This window comes from Pseudonaja textilis, chromosome 3 (assembly GCF_049901715.1).
Source record: "Pseudonaja textilis isolate UNSWEBS1 chromosome 3, rPseTex1.2, whole genome shotgun sequence".
Classification (NCBI taxonomy): Eukaryota; Metazoa; Chordata; class Lepidosauria; order Squamata; family Elapidae; genus Pseudonaja; species Pseudonaja textilis.
In genome coordinates, this window is record NC_141992.1 from 87,465,530 (window position 1) to 87,476,433 (window position 10,904).

Consider the following 10,904-nt stretch of genomic DNA (forward strand, 5'->3'; position numbering starts at 1 on the left):
GAGGTGGAAAACTTGAGTCCCTTTAGACTTAGAAATTCACATGACTGAATATAATACATCTCTCTCTCTCTCTCTCTCTGTTTCTCTCTCTCCCTCTACAGTATTTATATATTACACATGAACCAGAGGTGGTATTCAGCAGGTTCTGACCACTTCTGGAGAACCAGTAGTGGAAATTTTGAGTAGTTCAGAGAACCAGCAAATACCACCTCTGACTGGATATTTTACAGTGTCCTTCCCCTGCCAGGCCCAGCAAGCCATGCCCACAGAACCAGGAGTAAAAAAAGTTGAATTCCACCACTGATACGAACACAATTCCTTCTATGTAGAATAATGGCTTGTTCACTGAAACCAAACTTTTTAGAGGAAGTGTTTTGTTTTATGTATGTTCAAGCTTGCACCACTTGCAATTTGGTGTAGCACAGGTTTATTATCAGTCAGAGAAACAAGTTAGAAATATCCTGTGATGACTTGGGGCATGGCACAAAGGCAACACAGTCAGATAATCAGTATGAGTCCCTTTATTAGCTCCAAATTTGACCTCAATGTCCTAGTTACTTTCTGGCTGGAGAAAAACTCTCCCAGGAACAGCCTTTGGCTGCAGAGAATCAAGTCTAAAACGTGGTCAACAAAAACTGTAACTATAAGTCCAATCAAGGCAAAATGAGGTAATTAATCTGGCAGGGCAGGAGCAAGAATTCCAGATGTGAAGGCACGGAAATAACTCAACATGGTTGGGAAGATGCCAGGAACACAGATAAGCAAAGTCAACACAAGATAAACTCCCGTTTGCTCCCAGCAGCTGCTGCACTCAGCATGCATTTCTTTTAAACTCTCTTCCCAGCTGTGGCTAATGAAGGGAATCAGGGCCCTTTCCTCCCCTGTAAGCCATGCAACCCATGTTGCTCTCTTCTCCATTCCTCCCTGCATGCCCTAGGATGAAGAGGGGGTGGGCCTGGGTCTTCCTCTGAACTCCCTCTCCCTTGTTCTATCTCTTCCCTGCTCTGTCCAGCCAGACTTTGTCCTTCCCCAGTTTCCTCCACAGCCAACAGAGCCGCACCCCCATTCCCTGTCAGCTGTTCATCTTCCTCCTCAGATTCAGACTCTGACAGGGGCTTGACATTTCCTTGAGATGATTGTTTAAATGAGTACAAAGTTCAATACAACAATAGCTCTGAAATTTGGGTGTGGGTTACCTACTTGCACTCCCCCCCCCCCGCCCCCACAAAATTTTATTAAATTTCAAAAGAATATAAAATACAAAGAACAAATAAAAAAGTTAGAAACAGAAAAGGAAGGGGAGAGCAGAGAAAAACAAAATTGGAGGATACAGATCAGAGGTGGTATTCAGCAAGTTCTGACCAGTTCTGGAGAACCGGTAGCAGACATTTTGAGTAGTTAGAAGAACCAGCAAATACTACTTCTGCCTGGAGATTTTACAGTATCCTTCCCCTACCACACCCACCAAACCAGGTTCACAGAACCGGTAGTAAAAATTTTTGAATCCCATCACTGGTACAGATCTTTTGGAGAAATTAATCACAATCATTTTGTACTCCTGTATAGACATTTTGGAGTAGAATGCTTAGCATCCCTATTGGTGATCATGGCCAGATGTAATGGAAGTTGTAGTTTAAACCCTGAATATTAATTCTCTTCAGTGATTGACACATTGATATTTATATGATCAGAGCAATTGAAATGTATATTTGAAAAAGCATCCTTGCTGCATCTTGAGTTGCTAGAATTGAACCTTTCAACTCTAACCTGCCTCCAGCACTAAAAATAATAGAAAATTAATACTCTTTCAAATCAATGTAACCAGTGGTAACCAGTAAGAAGTGGTTATACTGAACGCAGAAGAGATCTAATTTAAAGTTGATCAGCCTCTTGCTATGGTGAAGTTGCCTTTTATATTTTCCTGCCTGGACCAAGTATGGAAACGGAGACATCGCCACAGTTATTGGTTTAGGCTGGTGGGTTGGAGTAAAGCAGCAGATTTTTAAGCAGCACATAACACATCTTGGTCCTGACTTCTCAATGGGGAATTAAGAAGGGGTAATCGGAAGCAGAAAAGTTCTTGCATGAGGATGTATTGTTTTTTCTTTATTTAACTGTTTTTTTTTGGGGGGGGGGGGAATCCAACCGTCATGTGAGATCGCAGAAAACAATGCGAGCCGCTGCCACCACCTCCTCCTCCCCCTCCTCCTCCCGAGCGGACTGAAAGCAGCTAGGGCTGAGGAAACGAAGCCACCTCAGCTCGCATTGTTTTCTGAGCCTGGAGCCAGGGCGCTTTCATTGCACGTCGGAGCTTCTTGTTTCAGGAAACACCGGGCGTTTTTGCTGCCCCCTGAGGGGAGGGTGATTCTGGGCTGCGTGATTGGGGGACTTCGTGGCTTTGGGTGGGTGGGTGGGAGCGAGGACGGACGGAGTCCGCGAAGCGGGCCTTGCCTGCCCTTGCTGGCTGCCTCTGCTTCCTTAGGGTCAGGGAAGGGGGCTCATCTGGACCAAGGGTGAGTCTCCCCCTCAGTTTCCCCTGAAGGATCTTCCGTCGCTTTTGCCTTCTCCCTATGTCTTCCCTCTGTTAAAATCCCCCCCCCACACACACACACACTTATTTTCAGGTGGATAGATTTTGTGTCTGAGCATTCAGACAGCAGCATTCATTCTCACATGACGGTGGGTCTCCCCCCCCCCAAAACAGTTAAATAAAGAAAAAACAATATATCCTCATGCAAGAACTTTTCTGCTTCCGATTACCCCCATGCTTACAAGTTGCAAAGGAAACACGGAAGCAGGGAAGCGGCTGCCCAGATCCAGAGCTCCACACCATTTTTTTTTTTCCAGAGGGAATCTCACTTGAGTATAAGCCGAGGGGTTTTTTTTCAGCACAAAAAATGTGCTGAAAAACTCAGCTTATACTCGAGTCAATAAGTTTTCCCAGTTTTTTGAGGCAAAATTAGGTGCCTCGGCTTATATTCGGGTCGACTTATACTCAAGTATATTCGGTATGTATTCTAGTCCAATACTTTTTAGCTTCTGTGCATGTCCACCACATAGGGTAGTATGATCATGGTAACTTCTGACATTTCCAGCACTTCGCCGACTTATCTTTATACATCTTGGCAATTTTCGTTGGGGGTAAGTGCCACCTGTAAAACATCTTATACAAATTGTCTTTATAAGCTGTTGACATTCAGGTTCTCCAAAGTGATCAATATCAATAGGATTATCCAAGGGCTTGCCATTGTTTTTGTTTGTATTGTTATTAGTTAAAATATAATTGATTAAATTATTTTTCATATAATAAATGGTTGAGGGTTGATATGTTGAAGAGGCTGGGGACCATTGACTAGATAGCTCTATAACCTTAGCATTTATTACAATAGAAGAACCATTGGATGCTTTGATACCTTCCCCCATTCCCTCTCTTTCTCTCACGAAGAACATAAAGTGGCCTCTTGAAAGAGCATCAATTTCAAATATGTGTGCTCAGTTATGCTTTTTTCCATATCCAATATGTTATGGAGCCAATTAATTTTGAGAAGGCCTTTGATATAATTGAAGTCATTACGCTTGTGATCTCAACCTGGGCATCTGAATTTAGGTGGCTATTGGCCCTGCCAAAAAGGGAAGCCATTTCAGAAAGACAACATCAATGGTTTTAAGACAAAGAGTTGAGAGACCATAACTGAGCAGGAATCAATCAACACAGCACAAAAGAGAAAATCAAGCACTCTGCTTCACTGCATGTTTCTCCTTTGAAGAGACAATTGTGATTGTTGGCAGAGAAAGGAAAGAGCCAAGATGAAACAAGGGAAGAGAAGAAGTTGGGGTTTTTTTTTTTCCATCTCATCCTGGCTTCCTGCTGCCAAAACTATAATTGTGATTTATAAAATAAACATAAATCTAAGATTATATCAGATTTAGTTCATACTTCATAAAGGCACCAGGTTTTGTGTTTCATGCTATGTAACATTTGAATGTTTGGAGAAAGAACAAAGAGGCAAAGAGAAAATGGGCACTCAAGAGAAGACAGACATTGGATGCCCAGGACAGACAGCCTTATTTACAAATAAAACACACAATCAGTCAACAAAATAAAATGAACATATCTGTACATTTCACATGATTTAGCCGTTTTCTTTGAAGTGCTTCCTTTTGAATAAAAGCTGGCAATGAGTTTGTGTTAGGTGGAATTTGGACAAAGTGGAACTTGGACAATCAAATTATTAGCTTCTAAAGCATGTCTGGATAATAACACATGCATGGATGGAAGAGCAGGAATATATAAATGCACAGATATAAACACACACACATATTAGTTATGTTATCAAAGTCTCTGCAGAGAGAAAGATGTTCAATTACCAATATGACTTGAGATTGTAATTCCCCCTAAAAGTCTCTGTTCAGAGACCTTCCTCTAAATATGTAGAGATTGGGAGGGATGAGCCCAGAGGTGGTATTCAGCAGGTTCTGACCAGTTCTGGAGGCCCTGCCCCGTCTATTCTCTGCCTGCCGAGTCCCAGCTGATTGGCTGGGTCTTCTTTGGTTGCCCTACACAGGAGAACGGAGCTGGAAAGCAGGTTAGTGGGGTGGGGAGGGAATGGGGATTTTACAGTATCCTTCCCCTGCCACGCCCACCAAGCCATGTCCACATAACCAATAGTTTAAAAAAAATTGAATCCCACCACCGGTTGAGCCATTTGCTTTCTCTCAACACGATTTCTCTGACATGCTTCTATCAGCATCTTTGTCACACAACCTAGAGAGGTATGCTGAAACCCCACTGATTTGAACAAATTAAGTCTCTGTTACAATGACCAGAGATTAGTCCTAAGAGAAATGTGAGGTATTATTTTTATCTTACTTTACTTCAAAGCTTAAATTGATTATAATGCAAATATATTTTGATTTTAAACATGAAATAAATCCCACCGATCTCAGTGAAGCTTAATTCTATGTAAAACTGATAAGCACTGCAGTTTTAGGAAGAGATGTGTGAATGTATGTGTGATTCTTATGTTCATAGCTTTCTCAACTGAGCACAGAAATGCAACATTAATTTTTAACTGGGCTGGGGTGAGAACCAACTAATATGATTACATACTACACCCTTTGTACTTGAGAGTTCGGCTCATATGTTTAATATCACTAAAATTGTACAATGATGTAAGAAGTATCTCATAGTAATTTAAATGAGATAATTACTGCAACTATAGATACATTCTTCATTCACACATGACAAGCAGAATTCAATGGTACATTTCTTTGAGTGGAAAACATGTATTGTTTTCTTACATTTACTTACAATTTATTCCTGGAGGAGATTTTTAGTATAGTCAGACGGTGAAGCAGGGAGGGAATGACAGTAGGTATAAATCACACAAAGGACCTTAAAATAAATAAATATATAAATATTTTTTTCTTTAACATACATAAGTGCTCAGTGAATAGTCTATTGTCTGAATCCATTTACTTCAAACACAATACTAATAACAATGATAATATTATCTAGGTATACATGATAATAATCTTTCAACTTTCAACATTTACATATACGTTGTAATTGTAATGTATTATTTTATGTCACAGTATACACAATAATATTTTCCCAATTTCTACTTTCTACCTCTTTTTTCTAACCCCTACTAAGGAAATTCCCATATTATGAATTATGTAGCTATCCATCATCTCTTGTTCTTTTTTGTATTTCAATTCTTACTAACTTTTTAACAAAGTTAATGCGCCTTCCTTGGGCTCTTGTATTCCCTTACATCACTCATATTTAATCTATCTATTCCACTTGCCCCCACATCTATCTCTTGCTGTCGAATCTCTAGAGCACCCATCAATAACTTTTTCATCATTTCTGGGAGATCTTTCTCTCTGTCTTCTTTTATATTTTGACCTGAACAAAAAAATGGTTCTACATAAAAGAATGAACTGACCTTAGAGATCTTCTAGTCCAACCCTCTGCTCAAGCTGGTGACTCTATACCATTTCAAACAGATGGTTATCCAATTTCTTCTTAAAAACCTACAATGTTGGAGCACCCACAGCTTCTGGAGTCATAACCTAAAGGGGTCTTCACTGATACCTGCCAAAGGCCTGGAGAACAGCTGAGTCTTCAAGGACCTTCAAAACGCCAGCACGATTTCAGGGACAGCCTCATTCCAGAGGGCAAGTGCCACTACAGAGGTGGAACACTTCCTGGGTCCCAATAGATGGCATTGTTTTATTGAAGAAACCCAGAGTGTGCCAACTCTGCAGGACTGAATCTGCCAGACAAATCCAATGGGAACAAATTTCATACTCCCTCACCCTGATGCTATAACCTAGTTGGGTAATGAAACATCTGTAAGCAAAGAATAAACTCAGAGATCACAAGGCCTACACAGTCCAGCCTTGAACACCATATATTCTCTTTTATTGGAGGTACAATGGAAGACAGGTAGTCCCTTGTTAACCAAGCCCTATGCCATGTGAGACTTTATAGACCAGCACATTGACTTACATCCAAAAGCTGGAAACCAGTACGGCTTACAAAGCAGAGGTGTTATGTATCCACTGACTTTTGTGTGCAGTCAGAAGCAAAAGTGTAAGTAACTTTTCAGATAAAACTTCAGAATGTTCCTGAGAAATCCTAATGAAGGGTGATGATGAACAAGTCATGATAGTTGGGGAGGGGGGGAGGTTTGCACAATGTTAAATAAGATCCTCCGAATGATTGATATAACTTGCTTAGATAAGTTAGGCAACAAGCACACTAAATCGGGGTCCCCAACTCCTGGTCTGTGGACTAGCACTGGGTCATGGCGTGCTAGAAACTGGGCTGTGCAAAGAAACAAAGCCACTTCTGTGGGACCCTCCGGTTCACGGAAAAATCTCTCTCCACAGAACTGATCCCTGGGGCCCAAAAGGTTGGGGGCCACTGCTCTAAATAGTGTATTACTGGTGTATTGACAACAGGACATGAAATCAATGGCTCTCTAAATTATTTCAATCAATCCCTGAAACCTCCTTAGCTGCAGAATAATTTTATGAGATTTTAACATGATTTACAAAGTATAAATGATTGAAAATGCCCAGGTTTTAAAGTAGAATTTGGGACATTTGCAAAAAGTTTATTCTGTTTAGATTTTTTTTTAATCTTGGCATGCCACCCAAAACAAAAAAGCACATCCTTCAGACTACCAGTGAGCTTATCTCTGATTTATTGTCCTCTGTAAAAAGAATGCAGGTTGCTTTTAACAGTAATTGGATCTTCTGGGATATTGCGGATCATAACTGCATTTATCTCATTTCATTCTCCATTTCTTCTCTGCATAAACCAAACTGCTAAACTAAAAAGGCTTCTGCTTTTTAACCCAATACTTTAAAGCTATTATATTTGCTTGGCCCGCATTGGAACATTTCAGAACAAGAGTCTTTCTTTGTTTTGGTATTTCTGCAACCTTGTGGTTCCCTCAAGTCTGCTTCTACCATCATTTTGTGTGTAGGTGGTGCCATTCTGGTTACATAAGCAACAGCATTCACCAACTAAACATCAGAATTAGAGGGAACAATATATTCCTAAAGCCTTTAATTGTGATGTTAGTAGATCCATTTGGGTAGCTTTATTTTCCAGGGATGTTTTAAAAATATTCTAAACTAATCTAAGGCCATTGTTAAATATTTCCTGTCCTTTTGAACTTTCAAATTGAATGTAACAACAAGACATACATATACAGATAGGGGGCAGAATAAGAAAAGGCTCTGATAACAAGAAATTACAATGCAGTGTTGCCAAACCAGCATGTGCAATCCTATAATGAACACTGTTGCAATGTTCTTACTGTTGCTTAACTAGAATCTATATTTTATCCATTCTGAATTGCCTGAGTGATTCATTTGCAAATGAATATTTGTGTTTCCTCTGATCTCAGCTATTCAAAGTCTTGGACAAGGTCAAATAAGGAGATTACAGAAAACATTTGTGCAAGAGAAAGGTTTGCTTATAATTTAAGATATGCATTCTAGAGGCTCTCTAAATAATGTATACTACAAAGATTCTGCTGAATTTAATCAACAAATAGCATGTGAAAAATTTCACATAATTAAAGATCAGTTTCAGTAAGATTAATGAAGAATCATTGATGGCAGATTTTTTTTATTTTGATTTTTAAATGCCATTTTTAAATATCATGAAATTGGGATTATGGTATAACAGACAGTTGAAGTAAAAAAAATCGTTTTTAAGAAAAGTCCTATCAGTGACTGACAACCCCACTTAATAACCTGTTTCCCTAAAAAAAAAAAGACTTATCCCAAAAATAAACCCTAGAGTGGTTTTTATGCATGTGCCAAATGTAAGCCCCATCCCCAAAATAAGCCCTATGTAAGACCCTGCGGAGCTAGTCACGCTCCCATTCCATCTGGTTGCTCACGGGGCCATAGCCACGAGGCAAGGCAGGGGAAGTAGAGCTGCCCCACATGCCCTGCACTGGATTAACTCAGGGCCCCTGCAGCCAGGCCATCCACACCCTGACACCTGCCTCGTGGCGGCAGCACCAGCAACCATGTGCAGCAGGAGCCCACGGGGCCACCAGCTCACCTCTTCTGATTGCTTGCAACCGCAAGAGAGCAGGAGGTTGAGCAATGTGTTGATGCTGCAGCCACAAGGCAAGGCAGGTGTCAGAGTCTAGCTGCAGGGGCCCTGAGGTAAGCCATTGTAGAGTGCATGGGGCAGCTTCAGCCCTTCACATCTCATGGTGGTGGCATTGGCACACCATGCAGCCTCCTGCAACCATGCAGAAGTGGGCCTCCCGTAATGGAAAAAAAAAATAAGACACACTCCCAAAAATAAGCCCTGCTACATATTTTGGGGCCCAAAAGAAAATAAGGCCTGGTCTTATTTTCAGGGAAACACGGGTATCTTTGAAACAAAAATTATTGCCCGTTCTAACTTGGTTGTGAGAAAGGAATTAAACCATCCATTAATTCATTTCACCTGTGTTTTACAAAGCAGTATTTCAGAATGGGGGAATTAAACATTGGTACATGTTTTCAAAAAAATAAAAACGTTTCTAGGTAACAAAAGAGCAGAAGGGATTTCAAAACCAAATCATATATTCTCTGAAGATCTCTACTGATCTATGAGCACTCTAAATAAATAATTATACACACTGCACATAGGTTCAAAAAAAAAAAAAAAACCCTAGAGGATATAATGTATGACACGAACCATTTAGGCTACCTTCCAAATCATTTAGCGTTATGAAGCTTTCTAAACCATTGCAACCTCACCCTTGGCACTCAGGTTCTCAAGGATTTATGTTTAAATGTCCTTGTTGACAATGGATGGGTGTATTATTGGTTGGGGTTTGGTAACTGTTTGGATTTGTTTGATTATTCTTTCAGACATCCATTTTAAGAAATATGTTTGCCTTACCAGCCCTGGACTGTGCTGATGATCTCACTAGTGTGCACAAGGCATGAGGACCTTGATTTTTATTTTTTTTTAAAAAGCTATTTTAACTGGAGATGTAATAGCAATCTGCCATAATTTCAATAGGGAATGAATAGTGCAATCTGCCATAATGGGCCATTTGTTGCATGGATGAGCAGAGTCTGCTCATGTCCAATATTTCCCATTATATCCGCATACAACTCGGAAAGATGCTTTCAAAAAGAACATATATTGGGGGATGCGCAAAGATAGATGTCAATATATCAGCGACAGGTATATGTTTTAAATATATATATATAGGTAGTCCTGGACAATTAAGGCCAAAATTTCTGTTGCTAAGTGAGACAGTTGTTAAGTGTAGTAACATGGTTGTTAAGCAAATCTAGTATCTCCATTGATTTTGCTTACCCAAAGGTCACAAAAGGGGATCATGTAACTCTGGGTCACTGCAGCTGTCATAAATATGAGTCAATTGCCAGGCGTGATGGAAACTGAACAAGGAGAGATTTAACCTGGAAATAAGGAGAAACGTTCTGACAGTGAGAACAATCAACCAATGGAACAGTTTGCCCTTGGAAGTTGTGGGAGCGCCATCAGTTGAGACTTTCAAGAAGAGATTGGACTACCATTTGTCGGAAATGGTGTAGGGTCTCCAGCTTGGGTGGCGGGGGTTGGACTAGATGACCTACAAGGTCCCTTCCAATTCTGATTATCTGTTATCTGTTATCCTAAGTGTGAAAACTGGTCATAGCTTATTTTTTTCAGTGCCACTGTAATTTCAAAGGGTCACTAAAGGAACTGTTGTAAATTGAGGACTACCTGTTAACAGTAACCTTTTAAAAAGTATATCTTACGGCAATATGGTCAGCCATTAGCCGTAGCTTTCCTTTCCTTTTTGTTCTCTCTTACATCTCATTTTTGTGTTAATCTTGGTAACCTAACTAGGAGTTCATTTCACCTTCTGCACTCTGAATCCGAGTTCGTGTCTGGCCTTACACAAGACTGGGCCAGGATCTTGATCATGAGGGATTGGATACCAGTTTAACATAGGCATGAGCCCAAAGTTTTGCTGCTCTGCAAATAAGGGCAGAATAGCAAAGATACGCCCCCCCCCTTTTTTTTTAAATGCCATCCCTTTTCACCAAGGCTTGTACTGTTATTTCTTGGCGTGATCTTGCTTTTGATGCCCCACAAACACAGAACATGGCCATCATGACACAAATCAGACACAACTAATCCCGGTTTATAATGAAGAGATCTTTTTCAGGCAGGACTAAACTAGCCAACCACCTATGCCAAACTTTGGGCATTCACGAACAACCATGGATCAGAGACAGCAAAACTTTACACTCTGCAAGGCTAAGTCAGAAACTATTTTTCCAATTCCTTTCATGGATAGGTAGGTACAGATACAGATTAGCCTGTGGGTCCTACTCACCCAGGCCTATGACGA